Source organism: Castor canadensis, chromosome 11, assembly GCF_047511655.1.
Source record: "Castor canadensis chromosome 11, mCasCan1.hap1v2, whole genome shotgun sequence".
NCBI classification, from domain to species: domain Eukaryota; kingdom Metazoa; phylum Chordata; class Mammalia; order Rodentia; family Castoridae; genus Castor; species Castor canadensis.
Window position 1 is genome coordinate 134,558,919 of NC_133396.1, and position 13,453 is coordinate 134,572,371.

The 13,453-nt window shown below is 33.2% G+C and overlaps 1 pseudogene; it reads right to left on the bottom strand.

Moving 5' to 3' along the window:
* Positions 1-7,189: 7,189 nt before the first annotated feature.
* On the bottom strand, positions 7,190-13,189 carry LOC109689620 (complement factor H-related protein 1-like; annotated as a pseudogene).
* Between the last annotated feature and the right edge of the window lie 264 nt (positions 13,190-13,453).

Here is a 13,453-nt window from a genome sequence, read left to right on the forward strand (position 1 = left end):
TATAGCTTCAATGTCATTTCAAATACTGTACTAATTAATTGTGTGCATGAAACAAACTTTCGTGGTATTGAATTTTCCAGTTGTGACACTGCTATTCAGAAAGCTTTAGATTTGGAGCATTTAAGATTTTGGATATTCTAGATTAAGGATATTCATCCTCTATGAGGTGTTTTCTCTTAAAGGTAATTCATTTTATACCTAATTTGTTGAAGGATCTTTTTTAATCATGAAAGGATGTTGATTGTTCTCACATTCTAGTTTTGCATTATTGAGATAAACAAATAGTTTTTGATCCTTAATTCTATTAATGTGGTGTATAGCATATTTTCTGGCATATTTAACCATCCTTGAATGCCAGAAATAAATCACACATGATCATGATTTATGATCCATTAAATGTGCTGTTGAATTCAGTTTGCTGGTTGAAATCTTTTTGCATCTATATTTATCAGAGATATTCATCAGACATATTGGGTTATTTTCTTGTAGTGTCCTTCAGTGTTGGAATAATGTTGGCCTCATAAATGAGTTTGAAAGTTCTTCCTCCTCTTCCATTTCTTGGAAGACTATGACAAAGAATTAGTGTTATTTTTTAATGTTTGGTAGTATTCAGAAAGGAAGCCACCAGATCCTGGGCTTTTCTTATGTAAGAAATTTTTTGTTGCTAATTCAATTTCTTTTCTCAATATGGGTCTATTCAGATTTTTTATTTATTTGTGATTCAGTCTTTGTACATTGTATATACCTATAATTATATTCATTACTTCCAGGTTATTGACAATGTTGTAAATTGTTCATAGTAGTCTCATAGTATTTTGTATTTCTGTGCTATCAGATGCAATGTCTTCTCTTTCATTTCTAAAATGTGTATTGATTTTGATTTTCTCTTCAAAAAATTATCTCCTTCTTTGTTGATGACTACTGTGATTTTTCTAGTCCTTGTTTCTTTCTGTTCTAATACTCATTTATTTCCTCTGATTAGCATATACTTGTTTGCTCTTCATTTTCCTGTTCTTGAAATATAAAATAATTTCAGATCTTTCTTTGTAGTTCAATTACTTATGTAATATAGTTATGTCACTATACCATAAAGTTCCCTCATAGAACTGGTTTTGCTACATCTCACAACTTTTAGTATATTGGGGATTAACAATTGACTCAAATTAATCCTGTTATTTATTTCTAGTTCATACTGCCATATTTGAAAAAGATGTTGATAAAATTTCTGTGGCTTAACATGTCTATGCCAGAGAAAGTCTTATACACACTTGATAATAATGCATGCCTTATTAGGTGGAATGATTTACAAAGGTCTGCTATGTCCAGTTAGTCTAGCATATAGTGAATGTCCAATGTTTCTTTATTGATTTTCTGACTGGATCATTCACCCACTGTTTAAAGTAGGTTATAGATGTCTGTGATGTTAAAGTATTGTAATCTATTTCTTTCTTCAGATCTATTGAGGTTTACTTTTTCATTAGGATATATTCGTTGACACGGGAGATTCATTGCACATACTTCCAAATAGGCTTATACTGTACAATGGTTAGATCACCCCTACTGTGTCTTCCCCTTGACCTCCTCCCCACTGCACTTAAAGTAACTGCAAGAGGTTTCTTTGTTTTATTTCATATATGAAGTCCATCAACCATATTCCCTCACCTTAATACCCTTCATTATCCTTCCCCCCAACAATTACTTCCTTCCACTTAACCTATTTTAAAATACTGTCATTTGTTATCAATATTTAAGTTGATGCCCAGATGGGTTTCTCAGTGTATCCCTGTGTGAGTGTACTTTACTTTTGTTTATTTAACCCCTTCTAATGCTCTCCCTTACCCCTTTACCTCCTACCCCCATTTTCAACACCTCTCTAACAGTAAGTATCCTAATATCTTCTAATTTCACAGATGTTATCTTTTGTAAGATTGTTGGTGCTCTATCAGTCTCTTTTCCTTTCCCCCTTCCCCAAGTTCCATAGTTACACTATTACAAACATTTTCTAAATATGTTTGTGTGTGATCATGATTGTGTGTGTGTGTGTGCCTGTTTATCTTTCAGATTTATCTTCCACATATAATATAAAATATGCAGCCTTTGTCTTTCTGAGTCTGGCTTACTTCACTTAACATGATGTCCTCCAATTGCATTCATTTACCTTCAAACCACATGTTGTCATTATTCTGCATGGCTGAGTAAGACTTCATTGTGTATATATATCCCATTTTCTTGATGCATTCATCAGTTGTAATGCATCTGGGTTGTTTCCACAATTGGTTATTGTGAATAGTGGTATAATAAATATTGTAGTGCAAGGGTCTCTATTACATGTTGACTTAGGTTGCTTTGGATATATGCCCAAGAGTGGTGTCACTGGATCACATGTCAATTCTATTTTTAGCTTATTGAGGAATCTTCATACTGCTTTTCATAATGGATGTACTAATTCACATTTTCAACAATAGTGTATAAGGGTTCCTATTTCACTGCCTCCTCTCCAGCATTTGTTGTTGTCTTTGCTCTTGAAGTTGACCACTCTAATTGGAGTGAGATGAAATCTTAGGGTACTTTTGATTTGCCTTCCTGTTATAGCTAGAGAAGGTGAACCCTTCTTTCATATATTTTGTCCATTTGACCCTCTTCTGTTGAAAATTCCCTATTCAATTCATGTGCCCATTTTTTCATTGGGATGTAGATTGTTTGGGGATTGAGTGTTTTGAGTTCCCTATTGGTTCTGCATATTATTTCTTCATCAGATGCATAGCTGGCAAAGATTTTCTCTTGTTCTATGGGCAGTCTCTTAAGTCTAGTGACTGTTTCTTTGGCTGTGCAGAAACCTTTTAGTTTTATGCAGTCCCATTTCTTCATTCATTCTCTTAGATGCTGAGCCACTGGAGTTTTACTTAAGAAATTGTTCCTATCTAGTATATATTCCAGTGTATTTCCAATTATGTCCTGTAGTTGTTTCAGAAGTTTCATGACTTATATTAAAGTCTTTGATCCACTTTATCAATACCTATATCTGTTGAGAAAGATGTGTGAAATTATCATATGTTAACATTATTTAGAAATGATTAAGTTTCCTTATTTGTATTTCTCTGTGTTTCCTTTTGTTGTTTGTATTTCCTTAATGCATTATTTCAGTTTATCTCAGAGGACATATAAGCTTGCATCAGAACAATACAGCTATGTTTAAAAAACATAAGTAAGAATTCATTAGTAAAAACTCAGGGCCTCACACTTGCTAGGCAGATGCTATACCACTTGAGCAAGTCTGCCAGCCCTTTTTTTGTGTTGGATAATTTTGAGATAGGATCTTGCAAACTTCTTGCCCAACTGATTTTGAAATGTGATCCTCCTGATCTCCACCTTTTTAGTAGCTGGGAGCCATTGGCACCTGGCTTAATGTTCACTTTTTATGTTTAGTTGGCCCCATGTTGGAGTCACACACATGCTCATGCACACAGATGTAATTGTTATATACATTAAATGAATTGTAAATTCATTTTTAAATTTTTGAATGAATTGTAAATAATGATGGCTATTCTAACAGGGGTGAGGTGGAATCTTAGTGTGGTTTTAATTTGCATTTCCTTTATTGCTAAAGATGGTGAGCATTTTTTCATGTGTTTTTTGGCCATTTGAATTTCTTCTTTTGAGAAAGTTCTGTTTAGTTCACTTGCCCATTTCTTCATTGGTTCATTAATTTTGGGAGAATTTAGTTTCTTAAGTTCCCTATATATTCTGGTTATCAGTCCTTTGTCTGATGTGTAGCTGGCAAATATTTTCTCCCACTCTGTGGGTGTTCTCTTCAGTTTAGAGACCATTTCTTTTGATGAACAGAAGCTTTTTAGTTTTATGAGGTCCCATTTATCTATGCTATCTCTTAGTTGCTGTGCTGATGGGGTTTCGTTGAGAAAGTTCTTACCTATACCTACTAACTCCAGAGTATTTCCTACTCTTTCCTGTATCAACTTTAGAGTTTGTGGTCTGATATTAAGATCCTTGATCCACTTTGAGTGAATATTGGTGTAGGGTGATATACATGGATCTAGTTTCAGTTTTTTGCAGACTGCTAGCCAGTTTTCCCAGCAGTTTTTGTTGAAGAGGCTGTCTTTTCTCCATCACATATTTTTAGCGCCTTTGTCAAAGACAAGTTGGTTATAGTTGTGTGGCTTCATATCTGGGTCCTCTATTCTGTTCCACTGGTCTTCATGTCTGTTTTTGTGACAGTACCATGCTGTTTTTATTGTTATTGCTTTGTAATATAGTTTGAAGTCAGGTATTGTGATACCTCCAGCATTGTTCTTTTGACTGAGTATTGCCTTAGCTGTTCGTGGCCTCTTAACAAAGCAAATTTTAATTGATTTCAAAATATGCATGTAAAATGGAAAAATAGATAGTGACTGATATATATTCATTTTGTTTATATAATTTTAAGTATATCAAATCAATTCATTGTCCATCTGAATAAACTTGGGGAAAAGCTCATGGTTCAGACACCACGTGACACTTGGGGGTACACTACCACAAAAGCATCAGAGAAGAAGGTCTAGTTCCTGCTGCCATCCTTCCATACAACACATCTGACTATGCACTGCTTTGAAGTCTCAAGATGAATGTCCCAGTGGAGATGCTGTCATTCTTACCACTACCTGTCCCCATGAAACATTTTGTCTCACAAAATGACTTCTCAGAGGACAAATGTGTCAGACCTTTCAGCACTGGGGGGAAGCCAGGGCCTAAGACGATGGAATGTAGCAAAGGAAGAATCAAGAGTCCCTGAGGAACCACTATCACCTGATTGTGGCCACCACTTCTGTGGTCAGATTACCAACACAGAGTGCACCCATATCCTCTGCTGTCAGAACTGCTAAGAGTATCCTCTTTTTTTTTGTATTTCTCACAGACAGAATGGTATACATTGTGTCCAATAGCTCTGGTTACAGTCAAAGATAGCATAGGGAGGTTACACTGTGGTGCCTTGCTGGAAACAACTCTCACACTGCATAACAAATTGACACTCCAAGACACATCTTTAGGAGAAAGCTTCTTACTAAGGAAGCTACACCAATATGGCAGAGATAACTGGTTCACTAGATGTGTGCATGTTGATGCAGAAACCCAAGGATATGAAAAATTAAGGCAACAGGACACCCTGCAGTAGCTCAATTCAAAGTTACTGAAGTAAATGAAGTGTTGGATGAAGTATTTAAAAAGAATATAAATGATTTCCAAGATAACACAAGAAAACAAGTAAAAAAAGACAATGGAGGTTATGAATGAGAACTAATGAAAGATTTAGAGTTTGAAAATGAATCAAACAGAAACATTGGAAATAAATAGCTCAACAAGTTGAATAAACATTCATTTGGTAATGTAAACAAGAAACTAAATCAAGTGCAAGAAAGAATATCTGAACCTGAAGGCAGATATTTTAAAATATCTCAGGCATACAAAGAGAGGGAGAGAGAGAGAGAAAGAGAGAGGTAAAGAAAAGCAGAGAGAGATAGAAGAGGAGAGAAGAAGTAGAGAAAAGAGAGAGAAGAGAGCACTAAGTCTTTTGGAGCACCACTGAACAAATAGATTTCTTTATTTACAATATATCCAAAGGAAAAGAGAAAAAATTTGGGGCACAAAAAGCTTATTCAATGACAGAAGAGCTAAACTAGGATTTTTTGGTAGAGCAATTAGAGGAGAGAAAGCATATAAACAGGAAGGGGGAATTCAAATTTTCCCTCTTTAGAAATGATATGATTATATGTACAGGAAACCTTTTCAGGACTATAAGAACTGATACCAAAACAAAATCAGAAAATTAGCAAAACATCCTATCAACACAGAAAAATCGGTGCTTTTCTAGATAGCAATAGCAAATTTGCTGAAAATAAATAAAAGAAATCTCAGTCCCAATAGCTCCAAAAAAATCTAATCTAACAATAAATTCAGCAAAAGGATTGAAAGTGCTTTACAATAGTTTGAAAGCAAGTGAAAAGACAAAAATGGAGGGGTCTCCAGTATCCATGGATTGGAAGAATTAGTGTTAAAATGCCCATTTTAACACAGTGTCAGTATGTAGAATGCAGGGAGAATTCAAAAGGCATAACAACCAGGGAGACAACCAATTAAAAATAGGGAAAATAATCTAAGTAGAAAAATTTACTTAGAAATGTAAGTAGTCAACAAAATGAAAAACCATTAACATCATTAGCCACCATGGAATTGTAAATCAAAGCACAATGAGATATCACATCACCCATTCAGGGTGGCTATTATAAAGTGAAAAAAAAACCCTAAAAATATCCATTACTCATGAGCTTATAGATTAAAAGGAGATCATGCACTACAGGAGAGTGTGCAACTTACTACAGCTATTGTAGAGAACAATATGGAGATTCCTCAAAAACCTAAAAGTAGATCTACCACAGATGATCCTTCTGGGGATGTATGCAAAGAAACGAAGTCAGCATACCAAAATAGGCACTCTGATGTGTATTGCAACACTAATCACAATAGCTAAGATATGGAATCAGTCTAGATGTCCAACAGTGAATGAATTAATAGAGACAATGTGTCATTTTTAATGGAATATTGTCTAGTCATTAAAAAGATGAAGATCTTGTCATTTACAGTGAAATGGGTGGAACTAAAAGGCATTGTGAAATATGCAAGACATACAAAGATAAGTCTCATGTGTTTTTTCTATAATAGAGAAGATTTTTAAAAGTCAATGTGATTATAGAAGAGCAGAGTTTAGGCGATATATATATATAGAGAGAGAAAAGACAGATGAAAGGAGGTTGGATTTGATCAGTGCATAGTGTATATTTGTATGGACAATCAGTTATTGCTGAAATGCCTGAAGTATTAGTGTGCTTGCTTAGCAATATGAGGCCCTGAGTTCAAATGCCAGTCCACTTAAAAAAAAAAGAAATAAAAAAAAGAAAATACAGTCCATATATTTTAATCACAAATTTAAAAGTGTAATTAAAAAATTATAACCTTGTTATAACATGAATACATGTAATTTTGTCAATTAAATATTTTTACATAAAATAAATCCCAAACCTTTAATATTTGTTAGTCAGGCATTCAGCAAAACAGTTGTTTATTAATCTGTAAATGTTCTATTAACAAAGAAAATTTAATCATTACAGTGATTTTCTCAGGATTCCTGAGTTTATTGATGTTACTTACTTAAACATTTGGGTGGCTCTGACCACTCTCCATTTCTACATGTTTATTGTCTTGTTTCCTTGAAGTTGATGCAAGGACTGACACTGATATTCAACTGAAAAATGTTGGACATATACTAGCAATGGTAATGAAGTAATGTCTCCTTTGTCAATAGGTGAAGGAGGTCCACATTTTCCTGTAGAATCTGAAAAGCATCATTTGATTTATTGAGAGACCAAATCAATGTACAGGCTAACATAAGGTCAATACAAATACAATAATAATATCAAAATTTTATTATTTCTGGTTACAAAAATTATTGCTTGGAGAAATTGCAAACATATAAGTTGAGAGTTATACTTCTAAGTTGATCCTTTCACTTCACTGGTAGCACATGTAAAACAATGAATATGTTTGCTGTGCAAAATCCCAGTGTTAACATTGGCTGAACAAATAAATGCTGAGCAGATAGATACCTAACATAAATTGTGAAGTTCTTACATATAACATATTGTTGGATTTATTGTATCTCTAATCAAAGGATTGTAAATTCAGAGAATGTAATGGAGAATTATTGGCTTTCTTATACGGTGAACATGAGCAAAAACCAATTCTACCTTTACTTTGTTTCAGCAAGCACAACTAAAAATATTGGACATATTATTTTTTTAAGAAACTACAAGTGTCTGGAAAAAAAGAAAATTCAGTCTGGCTAGGAACTTCAAGGCTTGAGAAATGGCACTGTAATGTGGTATTCGAGTTCTCTTCTGAACTCCTCTGTATCCTGGATGGAGCACTGGAGGAGAACATGCTCAAGATTGCTATCACGATCCAATAAAGAAAGAAAGCCCCAGGAGGAGTCTCTCTTTAACCAGAGGGCCAGGAAGAGGTAACCTAGAAAGACAAAAATCCTTTTGGCAACAAGATATGACTTAATCTAGAAAAACATATCAATGGCACCAATGTCCAGCCTCTATCCTTTCTGATTCCACAAGCAACTTACAATCTGAGGTGGAAAAACTCATGCCCCATTTCTGTCTTATTACTGGAGGACAAGTGGAAAACCTAGACTTAAACCCAACATCATGGTAAAGGCAAGCCTAGTGAGTAGAAAATTTAAATAAAATGTGAATCTCAAAATATAACACTGAATATGTCTACAATAAAATTAAAAAACATTCATCAAATTAAGAAACATGAAGTCTTCAAAACAAAAAGGTAATAAAAATGTACTGACCTGACTGATATGTTTAAGTTATCCTTTAAAAAAAATAAAAATTGTACAAGTGAAGACAGAACATAATTTTTAAAAATGACCCTGACAGGCTAAAATGATAGGAGATTTCAGAGGTTAAAACTGTAGCCTTGAAGATAGAAAAACAGAAATTAAGCTTGGTATTGAGTAAAAACTTAAGACCGAACCTACAACAAAATCCTAAATCTACACACTTCTTGAGAAGCCTTTGGAAGAAAACAAAAAATTAAAGTGTAGGAGAGATGGATATGAGTTTGAAAAAACAATTAAAAATATTAGGAAAAACACATAAAAGAACATATTCAAGAAGCTGAGTAAATTCAGGCACTATAAATCAGTGAAAGTGAGGCTATGATATATCATAATGAAACTGAAGAAAAAAATGTCCTGAAATCAGCTAGATAGAAACTATGCCTTACTTAATGTAGAACAAAAATCAAATGAAAGTTGGTTTGTCATCAGTGACCATAGAGACCACAGGAATTGAAAGAAAAGAACTGTTAACCTCAAATTCTGTATGCAGTGAGTGTATCCTTTAGAGTAAAGCATAGAAACATTCTCAGATGAAAACATCTGAGATGAAAACATTCTCAGACAAATGAACACTAAGAGAATTTGGCTTCAGCAGTTACCTTTAATTAGTTTATATTACTTTATTGGTGTATATAAATTGCACATAATAAGGAGTTTCAGTATTAGATCTCCATATATTTATACAAAGTGTTTTGTCATATTCCCCCTTTCATTACTCTTTCTTATCCCCCTCTGTTACCCCATTTTCCCTTTACTTCTTTAGTAGACTGCCTCCCATCAGCATTACCTTTAGTATAACTAAGAAATTATTCAAATAAAAATAAAAAGATAACAGTAGGTATTTGAGACTTCACGAGGGAGAAAAATGTAATTTATAAAAAGAAATGTACATAGAATAGTAAACTGTCTTTCTCCTCTTGAGTTTGTTCAACTATGTGTGATATTTGAGACAAAATTATGTCATTTAATAATGGTGATCAATGTACATACAGGGAATGCTGAAGGTATTTTAATTTATAATGTGGGAAGGTGAATGGATTTAGCAGAAGTTTCCACATTTTAAATTGTATAAAATGCTGGCACTAGTAGAGAGCAGTATTAATACCTAGAGCAAATACTTTAATAAATGTAGTGGGAACCTATCTGAGAGATACACGCAGAAACAGTGAAGATAAATCCAAATAAAATTCTTTCATACTAATCCCCTAACAAAAAGGAGGAAAAGAGGAACAGGACCAAGAGACAGGAAAAACAAATACAAACAAATAAAAAGACAGCCTTATCATACTGACAGTTACTTTAAATGTAAATTGTCTAAACACATTAATTAAAATAATGAGACTATCAAGATGTATTGATAAACAAGACCCACTTATCTGCTGTCATTACCAAATTCATTTCAACAACAACAAAATAGGTAAAATTATTTAAAGAAGAGAAAAATACCAAGGGAAATTAATGTTAAAAATGGAAATGGGCGTTATAATATCACCATTATTATTTTTCCTTATTTCCTGAGATCTCTATATTGGAGTGCTTGTTACTTGGTACTTTGTATCAATACTGAAATTCAGTGGATGACCTTAGTCAGTCAGTCACATAGCTTCAAATATACTGCATATACCAAAAGTTATATCAGATTCTATGATTGATCTTCTACTATACGTGCCATATCTCAAATGGATATCTATTTAGGACTGTCAAGTGTACATAATGTATTACTTTATACTTATTCCTCAGGAAATAACAATGTCTTTGTGGGTAAAATGAAGAACTTCCGTTGGTTCCCTTTTCCCTTCAATCTGGCTTACTCTATCTTGAAAAAATACACAGTATTTCCTGGCTTAATTGACAAACAGAATAAAATATAGCCATACCATTTTATTTGCATTCAAAAACATTTTTGACACTTATTACACTTTATTTTTATCACCATTTTTTGTGCTAATTATCTTCTCTAACAAAAATTATAGAAGATCATAGTTTACTTTTGCGTTGAGGTGGGTCACTCCATGTTCCATTTAGACACATCACCTCTGTTTCCCCAAATATTTCTAAAGGTTTTTTACATTCAAAATGTACTTTCACTAGACTGATAGTTGTCCATCTGTCTTGATATTATAGTAGCATTTTTCACTCTGTGTGGATTCACACAGGAATTATCTAAATGGATACTTCCATTAGAAAGAAAAAGAAAATATGTCCACCCAGTATGCATTGAGTAGCCGGTCAATGAATAAAATTCCAAATACAGTTCAAGGGTCATTGAGTATCAGTAGATAATCTATCATGAAATATGTGACTGCTTTGAATAAATTTCAGTGTAATGTTGAAGAATAAAAGACAGTGTTTACATCCTTAAATCTCTCCCATCCTTCACGAGAATACTGACGACTTGTCACTTGGAAGCCAGTGAAGAGGAAAAGTTTTCATGAACATTTCTCTTTTTGTACAGTAAATATTACATGTTCTAAAAATGCAAGATAAATTGAGAAATTGCAAAAAGAAGTCAGAATAAAGAGATTACATGGTATCATTCTTGGTTTGTAATCATCTTGCTTATAATTATTAAACATGTTCCCTACAAAAAATAGAGCTCATCAAACTGCTGAAAGCTTCTGGTCAGCAAAACTATGTAGTAATACAGAATTTGTAGGCCTTAAAAATAATTAAAAATTAGAAATATATCCCATCCAAAATAAGAAGGCTGAACATCACAAAGTTGTGGTTTCTCCATATATTTTTCTAGAGATCCAACATGATTTCCATCAGAATCTGCACAATGGAGTTTAATAAGCTTACCTACCAAATATATGAAGATAAAAGCCCTACTTCTCACTAACAAGATTAATGAACACAAAAGATTAGCATGGAATGTTCTGATTAGATATCCATACTTATTATAATTTACTCTGATTGTAATAGAAGATTATTAAAACACCAGCTGAAAAATTATTAACTAAGTATTGCAAAATAGAATATATGGAAAAATAGTCATGGCATAGAGACCATGAAAGGTACAATATTAGATAACTGGTATGTGGGGCTTGCCACATTTTTAAAAAGGAAATATGATTATTTATAAAAATCTGATCCAAAGGAATTAAAATTAGGAAGAAGAATGACAAAATATTACAACTATTAGAATAAAATGTATAATGTCTCCATATACTTGAGGAGTATTATTCAAAAAAATAAAAACATTAATTGCCAAACATTTGATAATTTTATAGCAAAGGAAACAACTTCTGTGTGTAACAACTAAAAATAAAGAAAAATTAAGTAAAATAGAAGCCATGAAGTAGAAAACACATTTGAAGTGATGTTATCAAAACACGTTAATATTTAGAATTACTGATTCCCACAATAAATAACAAAATCTCCAGGAAGATGTTAAGAAGAACATCAAACTACATTTCACAGATTAAAATAATTAACTTCCAGTTAACCTATGGCTGTAGGTGCTAAACCTGATTCGTAATTAAAGATGCCTGTCAACACCATAGTGTTGTAACATTTTATATCCATGTGTTTTATAAACATTTAAATGAGACATCATTAATTATGGGGAAAAGGAATGAACTGTGGACATAATGTTTGTGAGGACAAACACAAGAGAAATACTTCTAAAGTACAGATGTACAACTTCTAAGACATCCCCTCATATTTACACTTCAGAGAAATTCAGAGACAAGCAGCATGGTTGTAAAATGTCATATCATTTCTTGGACAGATGAGTGATATTCTTGGCTACCATCCTATTTATTTTTAATTCTATAATCATTTACCATTTAGTGATTAAGTAATTTCAATGTCTATTATTATGACATAAATATAGTATTCATTTTTAATCTAGAGTAATGCCTACAGATAGGTGCATTTATTTTGCTCTATACTTATGGAGAAATCTGTGCATTCACTTATACACACCTAAACAGTTGCTGTAGGTCAGTGTATCTGCTTATCACAGCAGTGTACTTACTGACAGGGATGCATTTGGGAGGAGGGGACCAGCCACTCTCTGTACACACAATTGCGTTCTCCTTGTTTGGAAGACGGTAGCCAGGATAGCACTGAACTTTCACGGATTGATCCTGTACAAATGTTCTTGTTGAAGATGGAGGAATTCCATTTTCCACATAAGTGAAAACACGTTGTCCTAAACAACAAGCCAATCATAAATGAAAAAGAGAAAAAAATTAATTTGGCCAAAGTACTAAATTTGAAATGTATCTTCCCAATATTGAAATGGATTGCATAGCATTCAAAAGTTATGTGAAATTAAGATAAGCTAAAACTATTTGAAAATGTTTGTTTGAAGAGAATATTATTTATCTTTAGTTTCATAATTAAAACCTGTGCAAATGAGAAACTATTCTCGTGAAGTCTCTATCTTCACTTTTCACATGATTTTAATGAAGAGCTCTTTTAAAGGACAAAACAGTGTGCTGTTGTTCCTACAACTCTTCCTTTGGTCCTCCTCCCCATTTTTTATACATTGAGTCTTACCATGCTGGCCTCAGATTCACAGTCCTCTTGCCTCTACATACTGAGTGCTGGAATTACAGGCATGCACCACTGCAACTGTGCTTTGGCACTATTTTTGTCGTCCCAGACTTACTTGTAATCACTTACGTGCTTTTCTCTCTCCACGCTTTCAAAAAACTACATGCATGTAATTGTAAAGACATTTACATACTTCAGCATGGCACTGCTCGCACCCATCCTTCTTTCTTGCAGTAAATATAATCCCAGTATAAGTTTGAAGGAGTCACATAATTGTAATCACAATAATAGCTGTATCATTTTCCTATAGGTTCTGGAAGGTATAGGGGATATCTGTCCTCATTATATGGACCATTTGTGGAAAATCAAGTTTAACTTGCAGGAAAAAAAGTGTAAGCAAAAATTGTTTTAGCAAAGAGTCATATCACAGATAAATCATTTCATCATTTAACTATCTTCCAGTATTACTGTAATCATACATAT